Source organism: Balaenoptera acutorostrata, chromosome 10 (genome assembly GCF_949987535.1).
Source record: "Balaenoptera acutorostrata chromosome 10, mBalAcu1.1, whole genome shotgun sequence".
Classification (NCBI taxonomy): Eukaryota; Metazoa; Chordata; class Mammalia; order Artiodactyla; family Balaenopteridae; genus Balaenoptera; species Balaenoptera acutorostrata.
In genome coordinates, this window is record NC_080073.1 from 36972943 (window position 1) to 36995891 (window position 22949).

Consider the following 22949-nt stretch of genomic DNA (forward strand, 5'->3'; position numbering starts at 1 on the left):
GGGGCAGGCCCGCCATAGGAGCTTCTTTCTCCCAGGCTCACTACCTGGCGGCAGGGCACCGCCTACAAGAGCTCCAGGGGTGGGTGGAGGGTCCTCCTTCCAGGGAGCACACGGCCTGCCGTGGCCACCACCAATGAGGGTCCCACCACTGGGAGCCAACCTCTGTCCTCACCCTCCTGGGAGTGTGCACGGGGGCTGTGCATCTGCATACCCCCTATCAAGGGGATAACGACCAGCACACCCTGAAGAAAGAGAGGGCAAGCATCCAAGCCAAAAACAGCCCTCATGCCAAAAAAATATTAAACCCACACAAGCTACCAGGGATGCTCCCACATATAAATAGCCCTTCAAGACTATAGTGGATAATTGTTTCTCCTAAACACACAGAGTAAGAGAAATACAAGCAAAATGAAGAAGCAGAGGAACCACCACCAGTTAAAAGACCAAGAGAATTCCCCTGAAGGAATAAACAATGAAACAGACCTCTTCAGTCTTATAGACACCGAGTTTAAAAAGGAGGTAATGAGGGACTTCCCTAGTGGCACAGTGGTTAAGAATCTGCCTGCCAATGCAGGGGACACAGGTTCGAGCTCTGGTCTGGGAAGATCCCACATGCCACGGAGCAACTAAGCCCGTGCGCCACAACTACTGAAGCCTGCGCACCGCAACTACTGAGTCCATGTGCCACAACTACTGAAGTCCACGCACTCTAAGGCCTGCATGCCACAACTACTGAGGCTGCATGCTGCAACTACTGAAGCCCATGCAGCTAGAGCCCATGCTCTGCAACAAGAGAAGCCACCGCAATGAGAAGCCCGTGCACCACAACAAAGAGTAGCCCAGGGGCTTCCCTGGTGGCGCAGTGGTTGAGAGTCTGCCTGCTAATGCAGGGGACATGGGTTCGCGCCCTGGTCTGGGAAGATCCCACATGCCACGGAGCAACTAGGCCCGTGAGCCACAACTACTGAGCCTGCGCGTCTGGAGCCTGTGCTCCGCAACAAAAAGAGGCCACAATAGTGAGAGGCCCGTACACCGCGATGAAGAGTAGCCCCCGCTTGCCGCAACTACAGGAAGCCCTAGCACAGAAACGAAGACCCAACATAGTAATCAATCAATCAATCAATAAATCTTTAAAAAAAAAAAAAAAAAAAAAAAAGAGTAGCCCCTGCTCACTGCAACTAGAGAAAGCCCGTGCACAGCAACGAAGACCCAATGCAGCAAAAAATATAAAAAATAAATAAATATTTTTTTTAAAAAGGCAGCAGAGATCCTAAATGATACAATAGAACAGTTAGACTTAATATTTTCAGGACATTACATAAAAAAAAAAAAACAGAATACACATTCTTTTCAAGTGCACATGGAACATTCTCTAGGACTGACCACATACTAGGGCACAAAACTAATCTCAACAAATTTAAGGGTATAGAAATTATTTCAAGCATCTTCTTTGACCACAAGGGCATGAAAATAGAAATCAACCACAGGAAAAGAAATGAGAAAAAATGATTACATGAAGACTAAACAACAAGCTACTAAAAAAGACAATGGGTCAACGAGGAAATCAAAAAGGAAATTAAAAAATACCTTGAGACAAATGACAATGAAAACACAACCATACAAAATCTATGGGATGCAGCAAAAGCAGTTCTTAGAGGGAAGTTCATAGAGATACAGGCCTTGCTCAAAAAACATGAAAAATCTCAAATAAACAGCCTAATCTACCACCTAAAAGAACTAGTAAAAGACGGAACAAACAAAACCTCAAGTCAGCAGAAGGAAAGAAACATTAAAGATAGGGAGAAAATAAATAAAACAGATTTTTTAAATATAGGAAGAAATCAATAAAACCAAGAGCTGGTTCTTTGAAAGGGTAAACAAAAGGGATAAACCTCTGGCCAGGCTTACCAAGAAGAGAAAAGAGAGAACACAAATAAACAAAATAAGAAATGAAAAAGGAGAAATATCAACTGATACTGCAGAAATACAGAAAACCATAAGAGGATACTATGAACAATTATATGCCAACAAATTTGACAACCTAGAAGAAATGGACAATTTTCTAGAAACATACAGCCCACCAAAATTGAATCGAAAAGAAATAGATAATTTGAACAGACTGATCACTAGAAGTGAAATAGAATCTGCAATTAAAAACAAAAAACAAAAAACAAAAAAACTTCCTACAAACAAAAGTCCAGGACCAGATGGCTTCACAGGCGAATTCCACCAAACATACAAAGAAGAACTTATACCGATTCTTCTCAAACTCTTCCAAAAGAGGAGGGAACACTCCCAAAAGACATTCTATGAAGCCACCATTACCCTGATTCCAAAACCAGACAAAGACACCACCAAAAAAAGAAAATTACAGGCAATTTCTGATGAATATAGATGCAAAAATTCTCAACAAAATATTAGCAAACTGAATCCAAGGACAGACACATAAAGAAGATCATACACCGTGACCCAGTTAGATCACCTGGTAGCCATTTTGGTTTGCGTCAGAGGAAGCTTCAGGTTGGATTCACTGACATTCAACCCCACGTGACCTGACTACCCACCAAGCACTGGGCTGGATGGACACAGATGAACAAGGGTATTTGATCCTCACTACAGGTACTACTAGAATCACCAATCCACAAACAAGGAAACTAAGGTCCAGAGACGTCAAGAAACTTGGAAAAGACACACAGCCAAGAAGTGGCAGAACCAGAATAGAAACTGAGGTCTCTACCTCTGGCTGACCCAAAGATTGCTGTCCTTAGCACCACAACAGTGGTTCTCAAACTGTGTGCCAAGGAGCCCTGAGGTTCTACAAGGTGAGTGCCTAAGCAGGAGGGCTTCTGAGCCACTCACCCGTGATTCAACAAGGATCCTGCACGCTTATCGGTTTCACATATTCTGTTCGTGCTCAAATGCAGCAATTTTCAAGTAACACTGATCTCTGGAATCTCGACACCTAGCACGGGACTGGCATGGGCTTGGCACATGGTAGGTGCCTAGAAAGTGGTGAATGATTGTGAGAATGAACGAATGAATGAATGGGGTAAGTAAAGGAAGGAAGTTGATCTCTGTAAGCTCTGTGAGACAGATGCAGCAGTACTCTGCCAATTTACAGATGGGAAACAAAAGGACTAAGAAGATTGGACGTGGTCGGGCTCAGGAGAGGCACTGGTGGCTGATAAGGACCAGAATCCTGGCCTTTTCCCTGCATGGGAAAGGACAGGGAGAGGGCTACATTCTCAGCATGGGGTGTGGTCACTATGGGACTTATCTGCAAGGTTGTTTAAAAGTGCACCCCACTCCCTTCCCACTGGCCAAGGCAGAGAAACGGCATGGGGGCTCGTGGACAGGGATGTGGACCCTGGGCCGGGAGGGCGTCCTCCTTTCTGTGCATTTGCCCTCTGAGACTTATCGAGGTCCCCCTGCAGGCGCTTGCCCCGCCATCCCGTGGGCCCACCGACCTACCGGCTCCACCGCACAAGTTGTGGGGTCCCGCTGCCCGTTTCTAGGGAGGGACGCCGGGCCCGTTGCTAAGGGGCGGGACCATCCGGCAAGGCTGGCGGGAGCTTCCGCCAGTGAACCTCCGCAGGTCTGCACTAGCCTCCCTACACACTCCTGACTTGGTTCCTCCCGCCCCGACTCACGCGGCTTCCCCCACCCAGGGCTGCGCCACCTCCGAGGGGCGGGTTCGGGGCCAGCGGGAAAGTGTCAGTCGTCTAGGCTCTCAAATCCAGGCTCCATTATCCATCTCCCCTCCCAGACTTTTCTAGAGAAAGAGACAAAACAGCCAAATGCTGTTTTCAAAGTGTGACAACTCTGATTGAATCCTGTTTAAAAAAAAAAAAAAAAAAAGCTATGTAAACAACGTGGGAATAAAAATTGGGGAAATTTACCGGAAAGGGTCGTTTCTGTTCCCCCGGAGGTTCAGCTTAAACACACACACATACATACATACACAGCCGGGCTGCAACTCCACCTCAGCCCTCCGCTGGGTGGGCAGTGGATGAACCTCCCCCGCCCCCCCCCCCCGCCCCCGCCAGGTGCCCATCTGCTCCAAGACCTGGCATGGGTTCAGGCTTAGATCCTCCTTCCTGCCCTGGATATTATTGTTAATTTTCTCAGATGTGATAATGTTATTGTGGTTATACAGAAGACTGTCCTTGTTTTAGCTGATGGGCACTGAAGAATTTAAGGACAAATGTCAGGGTGTCTGCTGCTGGGACTTCCTTTCACATGGTTCAGCAAAATTTATACATAGATAACTATATAGAGAGAGGAGATAAAGCAAAAGTGGTCCAATACTGATAATTAGGGGATCTAAAGGTATACAGATGCCCACTCTACCCACCAGTCTTTTCATTTTTCTATAAGGAAAAGAGATGGGTTACAAACCAAAGAAAATGTAAAAATCACTCCACCTTAATCTGAGAATCCCTGCCCAGAGCCTTCTCAGAACTGGCCTCATTTCATAGATGGGGAAACTGAGGCTTGGTAAGACAGGTTAGTGTTGGGGGAGGTGGTAGGACCTGATGCTCATCATGCAAATGCCCGATTTTATTTGACATTTTAGTAATGCTGACTTGGTGCCAGGCCTGTGCTGGGGACTAAGTGTCCAGATTTGAACTGGACGCTGTCCCTACCATAAAATGTCTACTAAGTGGGAGAGAGCCAGAGAGACCAGGCCACAAAGAACCCAGAGGCAGGGTGTAAGCTGTGACTAGAGAGAATGATTCAGCCTTTGCACTGACTTCTGCTTCCTCTGTCCAGAACATCTCTCTCCACCAACTCCTACTCCTGGCCAACTCCTATTCATCCTTCAAGACCCAATGCTGATATAACCTTTCCTGAGCCTGAACCATAGTTTACTTTGCTTTTCTTGTTGGCATTCACACAATAGGTACTTGGTGACCATAGCAGAAGGAGGAAAGAGTGTGAGGGGGATTGAAGGCAAGAATGGCCACAGCTCTTCGAGGGGACAGAGACCCCCAAAGCCCTGTTTTGGGCAGCTTGGCTCCTCTGTAGGTCTGGGGATAGGCTGTGTACCCCAATCAGCCTGTGGAGAGGCACCTGCTTCCCCTCTTTTGCCTGCCACTTCCCACACCGGGTACAGCTGTCCAAAAAGCTGCAGTACCCATCCAGTTACCAAGGCAACATCAGCCCATGGTGGGACGTCAGGGATGACAGGGGCAGAGCACTAATCCTGGAAAGTTGCCAAGCAACACAGCGGGTTGGTGACATCACAGGGGCCATGGCTTCTGGACAGATGGACAGGCCACTGTGGAAAGGGTCCACTCTCAGGAGATCTAGCTTACAGAGTCCCTCACCCTCTACTATGCAATGGTTACTGCTGTATCCCTCAACTGGAGATGGGCTTGAGTGGCAGGGACCAGGGGGTACTGCTTTCCCCAGCAGCCCTGCCAGCTCCACCTTGCCCCTCTACAGGTGTGGACAGTGGATGTGACTGCGTCCTTCCTCAGCAGGGGACTGTGGGTCAGTCCCCGCTCTCCTGAGTCTCAAGTGCCTACTTTCAAATGCCATCTTCTCCAATGGCAGGGCATGGGTTCAGGCTTTGATCTTCCTGCCCTGCCCTAGAAGTCACCATGTCTACCTGTTTCCTGGGAGAGGAACAAGGGGCTGAGCCATGACCCCACCCTGGGCTCCTACCCCTCCTGTGGTGGGAGGGCAGTCTTCTGCCCTATATGAGCTGGAAGGGAGGCCAGCCTTGCTCTTGTTGAAATGGGGAGAGACTGGCTTCCTGAAAGAGTTGGCGGCCGGGGAGGGGACGACTTAGGCAGACAGGCTGCTTAGGGCACCCTGGCCCAGGCCCATGCCTTTGGACCAGGGGTCTGAGGGGCATGGCAGGCCTGGGCTCCCCACTCCCCTGTGCCTTCCTGCTGGCAGCACTGAGGCCGGGAGGAATGCTTTACTAGCTGCAGAGATGAAAGCCTTGTGTGAACAGGCAGCAGAATGGGCCCTTCACGTGGCCGACAAGCCAGAACGGAGGGCGACAGGCATTCAGACAGGGTGGCTGGAGCTACCCGCTCTCCACCTGCCCCCAGTTGGCCTCTTGCACCCCAGGATCTCTCTCTGGTTTGCTAGGCCAGGAGCTCTGAGCTGCTGCCAAGAGAAACCAAGTCACAGGCATGGAGGGTATCAGAGAGAGAGCCGGGCAAGGGTTGAGGCACGCCTTCTCCCCAGGCCTCCCCTGATCCTCCCCTTCTCTGCCATTGGCCAGCTGGCCTCAGCAGCTCTGAGAGCATTTTCTCTGATGAATAAAAATGGAGACAAATTAATTCTCCTTTCATCCACATGGTCAGCTTGACAGACAATACCTTGAAAGCCCAGAGCTCAGGGAGGAGGAGCAGAAAGGAGTTCCTGGGGGGTTGGAGGATTGAGGACCAGTCACCCATGAATGCTCAGCCCCCAGTCCAATCCCACTCCCACCTATATCCATGTGGAGCTTCGCAGACAGAATCTCCTCCCTCTTTTCGTTTATCTACCACTTTCCATCTCATCTCAAGCTACACCTCCTCAGGAAGCCCTCCCTGATTGCCTCAATCCACAGAATATGCTCACATTCTCCTCAGGGGACCAGAGTCAGTACCACTCAGCAGGCAATCATGCAATGGTGTCTGCTGCATCCCCCAACTGAAAGGTGAGCTTGCGTGGTGGGGACCAGGGGTGCTGCTTTTCGCAGCAGTCCTGCCAGCTCCATCACTCCTGCAAGATCCCATAGGAAATGCTGAGGAGACAGAGCAATCACACCAGGCCATCACCCTGAAGATGGTGGCCGCCAACATCTGCCCAGCTGCACATGACCACACTTTACACCCTCTTCCCCAGGCTACCTCCTCCCTCTGACCTGCAATTCCAGACCACGCCAGTGAACAAGGTCCAGAATGCTGAGGTTCTGCTCACCAGGAGCAGCAGCCAGGAGGGGTTCCTACCAGTCCCTAAATGCCTGGGCCAAAGCTCCAGATGACAAGCTCCGAGACAGTGATATCTTGCGCAAGACATTTCTGTGGGGCCTGAGGAGCTGCAGAAAGCTGTTTATCGTAATTAGGCTCTGAGCGCCTCTGATTTCCACTTGTCCCCAAGCAGCTCATTGAGCATCGGTGGAATGATCTCTTTGCAGGGTGGGTGGCCTCATCATCTCAGCCCTGTGACCCACTAGATACCCCCATCCCACCCCTCCTGGGAGCCTGAGTTTGCTGAGTCTGGGGACCAGACTGCCATTCTGACTTTTCCTCCACCTCTAAAAAGGTCTATGAACCCAGCAGGAGGCCTGGGTTCTGCAGCCGACTCACTGGGCAAGTCTCTTTTCTTGCCAGGCCTTAGTTTTTCCATCTGCATATTGGAGAACACAAATCTTGCCCAGCCCTGAACCTGGGCCTCCTGTACAGAATGGTCTGAGGTACACCAGGACTGTTACCCTACCCCAAATACCTCCATTCTTGGCAAAAGCTTTGCCTTTGCCAGACCTCTGGGAGGAAGTGTGTAAGAAATTCCAACAGTCATAGCAGCACTATTCACAATAGCCAAAACATGGAAACAACCTAAATGTCCATCAACAGATGAATGGATAAAAAAGATGTGGTACATATACACAATGGAATACTACTCAGCCATAAAAAAATGAAATGATGCCATTTGCAGCAACATGGATGCAACTAGAGATTATCATACTAAGTGAAGTAAGTCAGAAAGAGAAAGACAAATACCATATGATATCACTTATATGTGAACTCTAAAATAGGGCACAGGGACTTCCCTGGTGGTCCAGTGGTTGAGAATCCATTTTGCAATGCAGGGGACGCCAGCTCGATCCCTAGTCAGGAAACTAAGATCCCACATGCTGCGGGGCAACTAAGCCCACGTGCCACAACTAGAGAGTCCATGCACTGCAACAAAGAGCCCACACGCTGCAACTAAGACCTGACATAGCCTATACATAAATAAATAAGTAAATAAATAAATAAATTAGTGTTATAAAATAATAAAATAAAATAGGGCACAAATGAACCTATCTACAAAACAGAAACAGACTCACAGACATAGAGAACAGACTTGTGGTTGCCAAAGGGGAGATGGGGAGGGAAGGACTAAGAGTGTGGGATTAGCAGATGTAAACTATTATACATAGGATGGATAAACAACAAGGTCCTACTGTATAGCACAGGGAACTATATTCAATATTCTGTGATAAAACAATGGAAAAGAATATTTAAAGAAAGAATGTCTATATGTATATAACAGAGTCACTTTGCTGTACAGCAGAGATTGGCACAATACTGTAAATCAACTATACTTCAGTTTAAAAAAATTAAAAAAAAAAAACAAAAAAAAAGAAACTCTGACCGGTCAGCAAAAATAAGTTTGTTCAAGAGAGGGAGTTCCTCATTATCAGAGAGGTGGGGCCACGGTTAGCAGTGATGGCCTGGGGGTGTTCAAACAGCCAGGGCGGCAGCTGGAGCTGGCAGTCTCCTCGGCAACCTGCTTCCACACTCTAGGTCGGCAAACTGAGGTGGCAAGAGGGGAGAGGGCCTCACCCAAGGTCACAGCAGAGTAGGATGGGAACCTGGGGCTGGCCTGCAGGGTGTAGGGAGACACTAGAAGGGGGAGACAACACAAAGACCAGTGACCACAGGCATCTCCTTCCCTCTCCAGGAAGGGGAGGGGCATCCTCCGGAGCTTTCCACTCCTCCTGTCCCCTTGTCCCTCCTCCATTCCACCATCCGGTTGCAAGGGAGGTGGTATCAGAGAGCCAGATACAGATAGTTCCTAGGATCTCAGTGTCCCCACCTGAACAGGCTGTTGGATCACCAGGGACCCCCAGGCCATCCTTTCCTCATGGGGGGGTCCCTGCCCCAGTGTCCTCTTTCCCTGATACTCCTAACAAGCCACTCAAGAACCTGGCACTGGGCCCAAAAGACCCATGATGGACAAAATATTGGAATCAAGCACATTCCTGCAACCCAGTGTGGCATTTGGGTTCGAACCAGCAATGGAGGTCATTTTGCTTCACCAAATTATCCTGACTCATATCCACCAAACAAGGAATGCATCTACATTTTGGAAGCTGCTCCACGTCAAAGAATAGAGTTGACCTTTGATGAACATTATTATATAGAACCATCATTTGAATGTCGGTTTGATCACTTGGGAGTTCAAGATGGGCCGTTTGGTTTCTCTCCACTTATAGATTGTTACTGTGGTGTGAAAAGCCCTCCATTAATTAGATCAACAGGGAGATTCATGTGGATTAAGTTTAGTTCTGATGAAGAACTTGAAGGACTGGGATTTTGAGCAAAATATTCGTTTATTCCAGATCCAGACTTTACTTACCTAGGAGGTATTTTAAATCCCATCCCAGATTGCCAGTTTGAGCTGTCAGGAGCTGACAGAATAGTGCGTTCTAGTCAGGTAGAACAAGAGGAAAAACCAAAACCCAGCCAAGCAGTTGACTGCATATGGACGATTAAAGCTACTCCAAAAACTAAGTTGACATGGAAAGTTGATCAAGGGACTTCCCTGGTGGCACAGTGGTTAAGAATCCACCTGCCAATGCAGGGCACACGGGTTCGAGCCCTAGTCTGGGAAGATCCCACATGCCGTAGAGCAACTAAACCCGTACGCCACAACTACTGAAGCCCACGCGCCTAGAGCCCGTGCTCCGCAACAAGAGAAGCCACCGCCATGAGAAGCCCGCGCACCACAAAGAAGAGTAGCCGCCGCTTGCCACAACTAGAGAAAGCCCATGAGCAGCAACAAAGACCCAATGCAGCCAAAAATAAGTAAATAAATACGTATATTTTTTTTAAAAAAGAACCTGGCACTGATAGGTCCCCTGCCCAGTTCACCTGTACCCATGATGGGCCTCTGGGAAATGTCATCTCCACCTCTACACAGTGACTCTTAAGTGTGTAGGAGGCTTTCAGGTCTCCACATGGTCTAACAGAGGTGGCCCTGAGAGTATGACCCAAGACAGCCCCCTTCCCTCTTCTCTCTCCAACTGTCCACCCTGACCCAGCTCTGGGGACATCCTGGCCTCAGATCTCCTTCCAAGCAGAAGGAAACTTACTCTTGGAGACCCTGAGGGCAGAAACGGTTGCTCCCATTTTATAGGTGAGCAGACTGAGGTCCTGGAGTGGAGGTCTTGTCATGGACACACATGCTACTGGTAAGGCAGAGCTGGCTTGTCAGCTGGACCCTCTGCCCTTGACCAGGGCCGTCCCTGCTACCCATCCTGGTTGCATAGGCCCTCTTGAGTGGCCCTCAGAGCAGGCAGCTGGGCCTGGGGATGGGCAGGGAGTGCCTTGGGAAGGACGCCTGGGCTGGGGAGCAGGTGTAGTGGGGGGGCAGCAGGTGCAGGATAATGGGGCCACCAGGGGAGGCCCAGGGAGCAGGTGCCACCATGGGGGGTGAGGTTGTCATTGTTCATCCGGCTCTTGTGGGCCCCGAGCAGGAGGGGCATCTCTGTGAGCCCCTGGGCCACCTTGGCTCATGCTCAGAGGTCGTCCAGATGCCTGGGCTCAGGCACACAGCCAAGCCCCTCCCCTGGGTCCCAGCAACCCACCAGGTTGCCATGACAACCAGCACTTTCATCCTTGTCCCTTTGTCTGGTCATGGTCCAGCTTTTGTGACCAAGCCATAATTCGGGGGTGGAGAGAAAGGGGCCTTGCCTCCAGACACACTCAGCTGGGGTAGAGTTGTGAACCCGAGGCAGAGGGGACTGGAGGGCAGCTTAAAGGAAACTGGAAAAGCTGGGCTTTGCTGGCCATCAACCCCTGCAGCCTCCTCCCTTGGCTGCTGACCACACTCTCAGAGCTGAGTCTGCTGGCCTGGGAGTGACCAGGGCCCCAGGCTCTCCTGTCCCCTCGTATCTCATTTTCCCATCTATAAATGGACCACCCCTCTCCACTGATGCACCATGGCTGAACAATTTGATGACTTCCCTGTATAACTGAGGAAACCAAGGCACGGAGCCAAGCTGGGCCTTGGCCTGGATCACGCCACAGAGAGCAAGAGGAAGAGCCAGACCTACTGGGGATCCAGGACCTCAAGCCATTAGGCCCCCACGCCAAACGACAAATCAAGCCCCACAGTTGTCCCTTCTCCTGACACCCCCATGGGGAGGAGCCTAGCCACCAGGACTAGACAGGGCTGGGAGCAGGCTGTGGCCGCCCTGGCCCCACCAGCTGTGTGACCGTGAGGAAGCCCCTTCTCCTCCTGGAGCCCCAGTCTGTAAAATCAAGGGTGTTGAGGGTAATGGGGAGCCCTCCCACCCACAGCTGGGGTGAGAATGAAGCAAGGCGCACTCTGCACAAAGCAGGCTCCATGCCGACCCCACAAACATCACACATCCTCCACTCCCAGCACCACCTCGGCCTGCCCAGAGGACTTGGCATCCCCATGTGTCCACCCTGCCGCCCTGCTCCGGGCCTTTGCACCTGTGGTCCCTCCCCTGTGGCGCTCTCCCTCCCTCACACAGGAATCTGGAAGTCCCAGGTCACCAAGAGTTGGAGAGCATGACCGCTGCTTAAATCTACAGGAATCCCCTAGAGACAAGTTCTGATGTTCAACAGGGAACCCCCGAGCAGAAGCAGAGCGTGCTCCGGGGATGGGATGGCACAGAAGAAGGGGAGCAGGATGGCTTTAGAGACTAGGCTGTCCTTTCTTCCTGGGCTGGCTCCTCTGATCTTTGAGGGGAGCCAGGAGTTCCTGCAAGCCCCCTGCCCCAGGCTTACCACCCCAGTATCGTGGGAGGAGTCTGGGCACCCCAACAATGATCAGCACAACCTTGAGGGTTTGGTGTGAGCTTCTGTAGGGTCTGCCGCCTTCCATGGGATTCAGGGCTCTCTCTGCAGGCCCCTTAGGCTCAGGACAGACACCCACCACCAGGGCAGCCCCACAGACATGACAGGGTCTGGGGATGTACCCCAGAGACACCTCCAGGCAGACACCTCAGTCAGGGTGGGTCTGCATCCCCCCTTCTCAGCCACCACTGGTCCCCCTGAATGAGACTAGAGGAGCAGAGGGCCACAGGGGAGGGTCTTGGGCTCTCCTGCAGTGCAGTGAACACTGAGCAGAGAACCGATTCCAAACAGCAGGGCCCCGGCCCCACGTCTCAACACAGCCCGGCCATCTCAAGAAAATGTCACTTCCTCTTCCCGTGAACATCTTCCTCTGGGATTAGCTCTGCATCTGTGCTGGATGTGCTGGGGCGGCAGCAGAGTCTGCTACCTGAGGCCATCAGGTGGGTGTTGGGGCCTGGGCTGAGGCTGCACCACTGGCGGCCCACGCCAGCAGGAGGACAATGCCCGCCTCTGTAGTTATTCATTACTACTATGGGTTAGGAAGCTGTTACTGAGGAACTAGAATGTGTCATGAGGTTTATACATCATGTCATTTAATCCTCGCACCAGCCCTGGAAGATGGTGGCTATTATTGTTTCCCCTCTTACAGGTGAGGACACTGAAGCTCAGAAATGTTAAGCTTGGGAAAGGGGATCAGCAGACCCACCTGAGGGGTGTGGGAGGGTAAGAGGGCATAGCTGAGGTCACCATTAGGTAGAACACAGTGCAAGACAGATCTGGGCTCCGGGTAAAACATTCTGTGCAATGGCCTGAGCCAAGGGACTGGGCTATCCAGGTGGCAGGGAGCACCTGTAATGAGAGGCATGCAAGGAGAAGCTGGATGGGGTACCTGTTATTCAGGCATCAGGATGGAAACAGAGTCCCTGTCCAAAGCATGTGAGACCCTAAGGTGTCCATCTCAGCCTCACCCCAGTCCTGGAGGGTGCAGAGAAGGCAGCACCTCCCAGGTAGGGGTTGAAGGATGGAGGGGGACACACTGCCCAGACCATCCCCCTGTTGCCTCATCTCCAGGAGTGGCTTCCACTTTCCAAAGTATGTTTTAGTGAGAAGTTTCAGAGGACCAGGGACAAGGCACAGGTGGAAACACAAGACTGCGAGTGAGTACCCCAAATTTTGCGTCCCAGGCACTTGACTTGCCTCATCCTAGTGCCAGCCCTGTGGGGACACTTCAGGGCTCAGTCCCACTCCCACGTCCCCTCCCTAGGGAACTGACAGCTCTTCCTTCCCCACCCCTCACACCAAGCCCCATCAGTTCTACTCCTAAACATCCCTCAAATCCCCTCTTCTCCAGATCCACAGCCATGGCCCTGGGCACCACCTCCCTGGCCTCCCAGCCAGCAGTTACCAGTTCCTCCTACCCAGCAGCCCTTCTTAGACCCCTCCATGGCCCCTCCCTCTCCCTACTTGGCACCTTGTGCTGCCCTCTGGCCAGAGAGAGGCCCTTTTAGTTCCTGGTACACATCAGGTGCCTGCCCACTTCTCACCTGGATCATATTCACTGCAGCTCAGGCATCTTTCCTCCCAGGTCTGGGTTAAGCACCCCTGTGCTCCTATAGCCATGACAAAACTGTGTAGCCATGGCCATTAATATGTCTGCCTCAGGAATTCCCTGGCAGTCCAGTGGTTAGGACTCTGCGCTTTCACTGCCAAGGGCCCGGGATCAATCCCACAAGCCATGCAGTGCAACCAAAAGAAAAAAGAAAAAAAAGAAAAAATATATATACATATATATGTGTGTGTCTGCCTCCTCAGGGAGATCAAAGGCGCCATGGGGCAGGGTCCAACCTGTCTCGCCCAGCCTTGCATCCCCAGCCCTGCTGCCTGGCACAGAGGAGATGCTCAGTGACCGAAAGCCAAATGGATGAATGAATGAGAGTGTGGCCAAGGCTGGGAGGGCTGTCCTATACAGGCAGGTCCCCGGGGTCAGCTGGGTGTAGAAGCCAGAGCAGGAAGTGGGCTCGGGGAGATGTCAGGGCAGGAGACTGACTGAGCCAGCAGGTCCTCTGCAGAGGCCCCAGATTTGTGTGGTCCCCCCTCCTACCCTGAACTGCAAAGAGGGGGCATCTCTAACAGCTACACATCTGCCAGAAAGGGACAGGAATTGGGGCCTTATGCCGAAGGGAGAGGGTGATTTAGGTGGATTCCTAGAGGTCTCACCCACTGCCTCTGAGTCACATCTTCCCTTTCAGCAAAGCCATTTTACAGTCGTCCTGGGGACCACCACGGGTGTGAGGGAATCCAAAGGTCCAGCCGCGGTGCACCCACCCTGCTCAGCTGGAGGGGGGATGCCTGTTGGTGGCTTTGTACAGCCCCCAACCCCAACCCCAACCCTGACCCCTGCGCAGAGAACAAGCAAGTTTGAGAGGGCAGAAGGTTTCCCTGGGCTTGGCTGACCTTGAAACTCCAGCTACTGCTTCATACTCCTCTCAGCTCAGTGGCAGCCTCCTGGACTTCCTGGCGGGCTTCCAGGCCGCAGAGGAAACCACCGCCTTTGCCACCACCACTACCGCTGCCACCACTGCTGCTGTGAAAATGCAATTACAGCAAACAGCCTCACTTGAGCCTCACCACCCACACCTGGAACTAATTAACTTAATTAGGCCTTAATGAGCTACACTGGTCAGAAGGCCTATTTTTACTTAATTATCCCCGAATGTGCTTGGCATGGAGGAGCCCGGGACCAGGAGGATGGCTTTGGTGGTGGCAGCCACCTCTTCTCCGTGCAGAAGGGACACCCAGGAGTCATGCCTGCAGGCCAGGAGTGAACCTCAAAGCTGAAAGTCAGAGAGTGGGGGTGAGCCAGGGGCCACAGGCCACCCCATGGGAACAGCGCCCCTCTCCCAGCCCCATCATTCCAGCCACCCTGCCTCAGCTGGGGCTGAAGCCACACCCGGGCCCCCCTAGCCCTAGCACATCGCCCTGTTAGGATCTTCTGCATCGCACCTGCACCACACTATTCTTTTTCCTGACTCCCACTAGAGTATAGGTTCCACGAGGGTAAGGATTTCATCTTGGTCCCTACTGAATCTCCAGCCTAGAAAAACATGTGCCTGGCACATAGTAAGGACTTTTTGTTGATTGGATGTTGAGGGAAGGCCTTGACCCTCTCACAAACAGCCAGAGTCCCCAGCCCCTTCCTCGAGCTCCCCAGAGCCCACCCAAACACCTCACACCTGAAGATGACATCCCCACATCCTACTCTGGCCTCCCAGCCTCTGCTCACACTGGTCCTACCATCTGAAGTACATCCTTTGTGAACTGAAATCCTTGCCTGTCCCAGGCCCTGCAGGTGCCGTGTCTCCTGACCAGTGAGGAAGAGGGTTGGGGCCTCTACTTGTTTGAACTTGGCTCTTCCTGGCACTTATCTCTGCCTACCCTTTGGAGGACACTGCTTGGGGCTGGGTCTGTCTGAACCCTGAGACCATGAGCCCCTGGATGTAGTGACCCTCATCTTTGCCGGCCCATGGCTCCCCATTTAACCCCAGTAACCAGGCCCAAGGTGGCTGGCCCATAGTCAGCGATTAGCAAACAAGTTGGCCTCACCTTGATCATATGCCTCCAGACCCAGAGAGGGGCTTGGATGAAAGCCAAGTCCAACCAGTTGCGGGTATTGCCTATAAGAGGGGGCACCACTTAGTGGGAAGGTCTGGGGTGGTCCCCAGAGCCCATGCTTTCCAGACAGGATTCCCCAGTTCAGAAGGGCAGGGGGCCCAGCCTGGGGCAGTTGGAATTGCCAGTCAGAGCTGTCTCCCCAGGGGGCCTGACCCGCATGCAGGGCACAGGTGGGACAGAAAGAGGAGGGACAACTATGACGAAATAATTTGGAGGGAGGGAAGAAAGATGTCACATTCCTTGGTTCCCACCTCCCTGGGGACTCTGGACAGTGTCAGGATGTCTGAAATCATAGACTCTCCCTTCACACAGGGATACTGAGGCCTGAGAGAGAGAATCCGCCCAGGTGACCCAGCCAGGCAGAGTGTAGAGTTGCTGGGACCTGATTTTGGCTCTAACAGCGCCTCTTGGAAGCCCTGGAGCCTCAGCTTGCCCATCTTTACAATGGTGGCACTGATTCCCATCTTCCCTCACTTCCTTCCCCCCCACCCCCGCCCAGGAAAGCTGTGAGGCTCACTGAGGGGAAGGCTGTGGATGGTCTCAGGCAGGTCAGGGCCCCGCCTCCTGGCCTTGTGGAAGGAGGCAGGGGGTGGGGAGTGCAGAGGAGGCTGAGGGAGCAGGACTCTGGGGGCCCCCCCAGTGATTCCCTGCCCCCTCCTAGGGGAAGGAGCCATGGGGCAGGAGACCTCCCTGAAGCTGAGGGGGAGCTGCCTGGGCTCGAGGAGGAGTGTCTGGCCACGTTGGGCTGCCTCTTGGGTCAGCACTGCCACCATCAGATCTAACACCTCCCAAGCCTCAGTTTACCACAAGTCCAATGAGGATAGCAGTAATCAATCCAGTCCTTCCAGTCTGTGGCCTCAAAGAGCCACCCTGAGGGGCCAATAGGCTAGTGGCTGGTGTGAGCAGCAAAACCCTGAAGAGAGAAGAGACAGCCTGCTAATGGTAGCATTTCAGGCAGAGAACCTGGGGGCAGAGGGGCCTAGACTGCCCGGGCCCCCGATCTCAGCCAGCCCAGCCTAGCCAGGGCCCTGGCTGTGGGGACGGCAGTGCCCATCTGTGATGGGAGAGGCTTGGTCAGGGATGCCATCAGCCCTGGAAACTGCCTTTCTGCTCTTGCCGACTCTTCTGTCCTCGCCTGTCAGCTGCTGACAGTCACCCCGCCCCACGCACACACCGGCCACTGCCTCCAAAGCAGAGGCAGCTGCTGCGGCCTCCATGCTGGAACCAAAACTGAATGAGCATTTTCACAATGTTGCCTCCCGCTGACGGCTCATAATTGCATGTTGAAGCCATGTGATGGAGCCCAACTTACACTAATTATGTCATTACCCTAATTAAGTAAATACTGTATGTGCTAATTGGCTGAAATCTCTTCCGGGGGGATGGGCAGGGGGAGAGGAAGCCCATGTCCCCTAGGCTTTCACATGGATGGGCTGGGGCTAATAAATTCGGGGTGGAGGGGGGGCATTCCTCCCTCAGTTTGGCAGGTCCTGCCATCACCCAGGTGGGATTCAGGGAGGACCCTCGGCCGCTGCCCTGGACAGGCTTGCCCATGCTCCAGGGGAGAAAGCAGAAGGTGCTGGACAGGTGGTCAGAGATCCAGGCTGGAGGCCTGCCTTTGCCCTGACAGGCCAGTGGTCTTAAACAACCTTCTACCTCTCTCCAGTGGGTCCTCTTGGCCACCCCCCACCTCAGCCAGCCCAGAGCCTGTGGAATCTCAGATGTACAGGGCACAGTGGCATCAGAGGGGGCTCAATGTCCAGGAAGGACTAACCAAGCCACTGTCATCCACCTATATAGGACACTAGTTACATGCCCGGCCTGGGACAGCAGGAGGGAGAAAGGCTGATGACCGAGCAAAGCCCTAGGCCCTGGGGACAGCACCAGTGTGAGCCAGCAAAGGAATAAACAGAGCTGGCATGTGAGGTGGAAGACAGCCTGAGGAAGTCAGGAAGGCTTCCTGGAGGAGGAGGACCTCAACTGTGAGAGAGGAAATCAGGGCCTCAGAGATCAGATCATCTTTCAAGGTGTGATTTTTTTTTTTAATGCCAAACTTTTTAACCATAACCTTCAGGTTGGGGTTAGGAGAGAGAAGAGAGCAGCCATCTGGAGGACGGCCCCCAGATGGGACTCCAACCCATTTGGGGGTACTGAGGGACACAGAAGGAATGCCAGCCCTGTGTCAGGGACAGTTGTGTCCAGAATGACCAGAGCCCTCATCCTGCCCTCTCTAAGCCTATCACCATGGACCAGCTATCAAGCAAGGGCCCCTATCCCTGTCCTGTCTCTCATGAGGCTGTGGGGTGGGTCCCAAAGGCAAGAGTTTGAGGCCTCAGCACTGCAGCTGGGGCCTCCAAGAGCTGGGTCTTCTCAAACCCAACAGAGCCAGGCAGTGCCCAGTCTGGCGAGTGTGCCCAGGTGCCTCAGTGTGGGCATCCCTGTTCTCCCAGCTCCACCCCACCCGCCTGCTGCCACCTCCGTAGACATATGCTGCAGCTCCACACCCTGCAAACACCACATGCTCACTTTGGTGAGCAATGGCTCCCTGCCTCCCAGGATGGAGGAAAGAAAAAACAAGAGGGACGTGGGGCCTAGCCCTGGACAGGCCCAACTCCCAAGGCAGCCTCGGCCAAGCCCCTCCAGCTCCCAGGCCTCATGCTCCCAAGAGATGATATGCACTCATTCACTGCCTGTCCCAGGCCTCCATTCATTCGGCACAACATGGTCTGGGCTCCCCTACACCGGCTCCAGGAGACAGAAACAGATAAGAAACCATCCTTTTATCCATGACATCTGCAACTTACTCTCAAATGGCTCAGGAAAAAAATTACATATAACTATGCACACATACAGAGCAAATACATATATAGAGAGGGAAAGCAAGTGAGGAAAAATATTAACAATAGTCGACATGGCTAGAGGGTATATGGGTGTCTTACACTATTCTTATTGACAATTCTTCTGTAAATTTGCATTTATTTAGTAGTAAATGGAAGGAAGGAAGGGAGGGAGGAAGGAAGGAAGGGAGGAAGTGAGGAAGGAAGGGAGGGAGGGAGGGAGGGAGGGAGGGAGGTCCTTTCCTTTTATGGGATTCCAGGCTACGAGAGGAGGTAGCTGGAACAGTGGCAGCCGGGTTGATGTGGCCCTCCTTGGTGGGGCTGGGACGGCTTCCCTGAGGAGGTGGAGGGAGTTGGGCTAGGCAGAGTCTAAGGGCATCTAGCTCTTACCCTTCCACGAAGGGTGGGATGGAGGCTGACTCCTCCTCTCCCTGTCACAGCTTTAGGCAAGCCCACAGCTCCCTCCCCTCTTCTTGCTCTCCAAAGCATGTTGGTGTGCTGGACTTTCTATAAGGAGTCTCCAGTGGGATGAGAAGGGGAACTTCCCTTGGTCATAAGCTTAGGAGGGCCTCCTGTGCCTCTGAGCATGGGAGGAGACTGGACCAGCCCGGGGTGCTGTGCCTGGGACTAGAGAGGGATAGGATGGCTCTGATCAAGGCCACCCTACCTCCCCTGCCCCTCACAGCACTAACACAGACATGTGCCCCAGCGGCCCAAGCCCAAGCAGAATTCCCTGATGCCCTTGCCTGTCACAGCAGCACTTGGCAGCAGGAGGGAGCAGCAGGAAGTGGTTCATTATTCCATCCTTCATTAGGTCTGCATTAGGCAGCCCAAGAATCGTGGGATGTGCAGGAGGCCTCTGCTTTAGATGGGCCTGTTAAGGGGCTGCAGCTCTGGACCCGCCCCCTGCAGCCTCCTTCCCAACTCACCCCCTCCCTATCCCCTGCTTCCCCACTCCCTTCATTCTTCCCCATTGTGCCTACCATCCTCCCCACCTCCCTTGGGGCCCCAAATGCTCCTCCCTAAAAGGGGACTTCCCCTACCCAGTTCTCAGTCCAGGCTTTGGACCCCATCAACCATCCCCTCCCCCAAAGACACAGTGACAGTGGCATCCCGATGTGTGGTCAGTCTCAGCAGAATGAAGGGGACCCCTGCCCGCTTTCACAGCCCATCCCCTCTCCCCTTGACCTCAGGCTGACACTTCAGAGCCTGGACCGCCCCAGAGTGGACCTGCCCTCCATTCAGGAGACTCTGTCCAGGACACTCCAGACTGCGGCACCCAGAGGTCAGCAGGGGCCGGTTCCTCCATTCGGACACCTTTGTTCTTCTCCCGCCTTTGTCCCTGGCCCGTCCTCCTAGCCAGCCCACAGCCCAGAGCCTTACCCCTCGCCTGGCCTGGCGGCTCGCCTCTCCCTCCCATTCCCCTTCGTGGCCTTTTGCCCACTCAAGTAGCAGAGCCTGGCATGGGATGGGGTGGGGCCTCCCTGCCCACCCTGCCCAGCCCCCAGCCCGCCCGCCCCCTGCAGCCCTCCCCTCCACCGCTCCCTCTCCTGCCCACGCCCCCCTCACTTGCCCCATGTCCCGCCCCTCTAACAACCTCCCCTCTCTAGGTCTGGCCCCCTCACCTCCTCCGCCCCCTCCTCATTTCCTCTTCCCTCTCTTTCCTTGGCCCTTCAGTCCCTGGAAGTCAGGCCTCCTCCCCTCCCCTCTTCTCTCATCCTCTCCCTTCTCTCTTCCCCCTCCAGTCTCCACTCCTTCGCCTGCTCACTCACCCTCTCCCTCTCCTGCTGCCCCCCTCTCTCTCCCCCACCTCTTTGTTTCAGCTGAGAACCGGCTCCTCGGGACAGTTCCCACACCGCAGTGCCTCTGGTGAGGAGACAGCGCCGCCGAGGTGAGCTGAGCGATCGGGCACCGGCAGGCGCGGGCAGCCGGAGCTCTGGGGGCAGGTGGGTGGGGAGACGGGGCAGTCCAGCCCGCCGCTTCTCTGCCCGGACCAGTGGGAGCAGCAGTCGGAGTGCCAGCTTCAGATTCCCCGGTGGTTAGCCGGAGCCAAGGACAGAGGGGCAGCCAGTTGGCCACGGTGGGCAAAGCTAGTCAGGAGCTGGCAGGCTCTGTCCCAGCCCTGGTGCCTGGCTTCTGTGGGTGGCCCTGGGTGGAGGGAGACCCTCAGGGGGTACCCGACTGGGTGGGCAGGGGGCTGGGCTGCCCAGAACAGCCATCCCTGACGGTCTGAATGTATGCCCAGTCTTAAGAGTCCAGAGCTCAGGACCCTGCCTCTGGCTGGGTTGTGGCTGCAGTGTTGCCAGGTGGCAGCAGCGGAGCTGTCCGTGGGGCTGTGACCCCTACAAGTGTCCATTCCTGGGGGGCTGTGGTTGCTGGTCAGGTATGTGCTGGACCACTCCCATTGCCCAGGTGGGAGGTGTGGGCGAAGGAGAGCTCTGCCCCATGCTACAGGCTGGCTGCTTTCACCCCAAGCTACTGACCACCAGACCCAGAGAGCCACATGGAGGAGGGGCACTTCTCCCTGCCCTATGGGTCTCTGACCAGCTCCCCCAAGATGGGGTCCCCAGGACAGCTCTACCCAGAGTTGCAATCAATAGGGATTCAGGTCCAAGCTCACATGTTCCTGCGGTCAGCTTCCTGGGGTGAACTGAGCAGGACAGGGAGGAATGCCTTGATGGGGGTGGTGGGCAGCTGGGAGAGAACAGGTGGAAACAGAGCCCTGGCTCTTGAGTAAGGCTGTAAGTGTGAGTACTGGAGATGACACAGGGCTACACAGTGATCCGGAGACCCTGACGCTGGGTAGGAGTGGATGGAAGGGGCAGGAGCCACTGCCATGGGCCCCACCCCCTTCTCAGCTGGAGCTGGGGATAGAGAGACAGGGCTGGATGGGGACAGAGGGTGCCTCTCACACTTCCCCAGAGAGGCGAGCAGGGAGGCTCTGCAGGCTGCCAGAGGAGGGGCAGGAAAGGCCAGGAATGTGAGGGAAAGGGTGGGGGGATTCCCACTGGGGTGCATCTTGGGGGCCAGACCCTGGCTATCTGGCTAGGGCAGGGCCAGATCCTACAGCTCCTTGAACCCTCAGGAGCCAGCAGTGGACAAGATCATGGTGGGTAGTGATCCCATGAGGCAGAGCTGTGAGGGGCGTTTTTCCCGCTAGGACTGGGTAGACGGGGCACTTGTTTCTGGGGGCCAACTCTCCCTGGACAGAGCCTCCTTATCTGAGCTGGCAACAGCCCCTCCCAGACAGAGCAACCTGTAGAGAGAGAGGGCATCAGAGCTGGGGGCCCCGGGGCCCCGAGCCCACCCCACACAGCCTCTCCAGAACAGGGCAGCCTGAGCCAGGGAAGCGGGACAGCAAAGCTTCACGACTGGCCTTCTGGTTGCCTAGGGAGGGGCTGACCATCAGACATCCCTGTCTCAGGGAGAAAGGCCAACCCTCCCAGCCTGGGCAGAGCTCACCCCAGCTCTGTGGCCCTATCTGTCAAGCGACGCCCACCTAGGCCACCGGCTTCCCCATCACTCAGGGCGTGTCAGTGTTCCCCCCGCCCCTACTCAACCCCTGTCCTCCCCTAGCACACAGGATTCCTCTCACCCAGCTAGGGACTCCTGGCCTGGGGTCAAGCCAGTTCTCCCCCATGCAGCCTGGGACTCATCAGGTCTCCCTCACACGTGATCCAAGCCCAGAGGGATAAGGCTGCCCCACCCGTTTTTCTAAGCCCTGAGGGGCTCTCTCACAGGCTGAGTCAGCTTACTCTAGCTCCAGCTGATCCCCCCCACTGGCTCTGTGATCTCCCATGGCACTGTGCACCCCAGCAGCCATTAAAGACTCAAATACCACACCCTGCCAGTGCCAGTCCAGTGCCAGAGGGCAGTAGTCACTCGCTCGGCCTCAGTCAGTGAGCACCAAGACCTCGCCGGCTCAACCCTGACCCTGCCTGGAAGAAGGGGCCTCCCTGAGCCAAGAACTCCCTGAGCTTCTCCCTGGAAGAGGCCAATACCTCTCCCTTCTCTCCCCCTGTCCCTGACCCCCTTCCACAGAGCTTTCCTACCTACATCCATCTGCTGCCGACACCTCCCCAGAGAGGTAAGCAGGATAAGGATGTTGTCCCCATTAAACAGAGGGGAAAACCAAGGCCTGGAGAAAGGAGGCTGGCATGGCCAAGATAAGGACCTAGGACCCGACTCCCACTCCAGTGCTCCTTCCAGGTCTTTTAACTGCTACCTTGGTGAGACCCTATATGCAGTGGGGTGCCTATGCTCACCAAAGTCCACTCGCTGCCCAGGCTCTCTGCCCCACAAATCCTCATGCCCTGATGGCATTCCCAGCAACAGAGGAGCTAGGTTACTCCCAGGGGTGTTTGAGCCAGGGCTTCCAACCTTGGTTCCAAAGTGGGCATCCAAAGGGTTGCCTGGGCTGGCTGAAGGCTGCCGGAATGAGGCTACAGAGGAGCGGGCAGGGAGGAGGTGGGAGGGGGTTCCTGGGCCTGGTGATGCACCTCTCTCCTACATGCCGCACCTCTTCCACCCACCCCCCCACCCCCATGGTAAGGATGGCCTCAGCATCAAAGTCCTAAGACAGCCTCCTGGCATCACTCCTTGCCAAAACTCCTTGTGG

At 54.3% G+C, this 22949-nt stretch overlaps 1 protein-coding gene and 1 pseudogene across 1 annotated transcript in view; one reads left to right on the forward strand and one right to left on the reverse strand.

The window, feature by feature from the left end:
- Positions 1 to 21837, reverse strand: part of DNAH1 (dynein axonemal heavy chain 1) — a 93123-nt gene extending 71286 nt beyond the window's left edge. The window contains exon 1 of the mRNA XM_007174730.2: positions 20142 to 21837. The gene's annotated coding sequence lies outside the window, so the exon portion shown is untranslated. The remainder of the gene's footprint in view (positions 1 to 20141) is intronic.
- Positions 8857 to 20204, forward strand: LOC103006186 (neuropilin and tolloid-like protein 2; annotated as a pseudogene).
- Positions 21838 to 22949: the final 1112 nt, after the last annotated feature.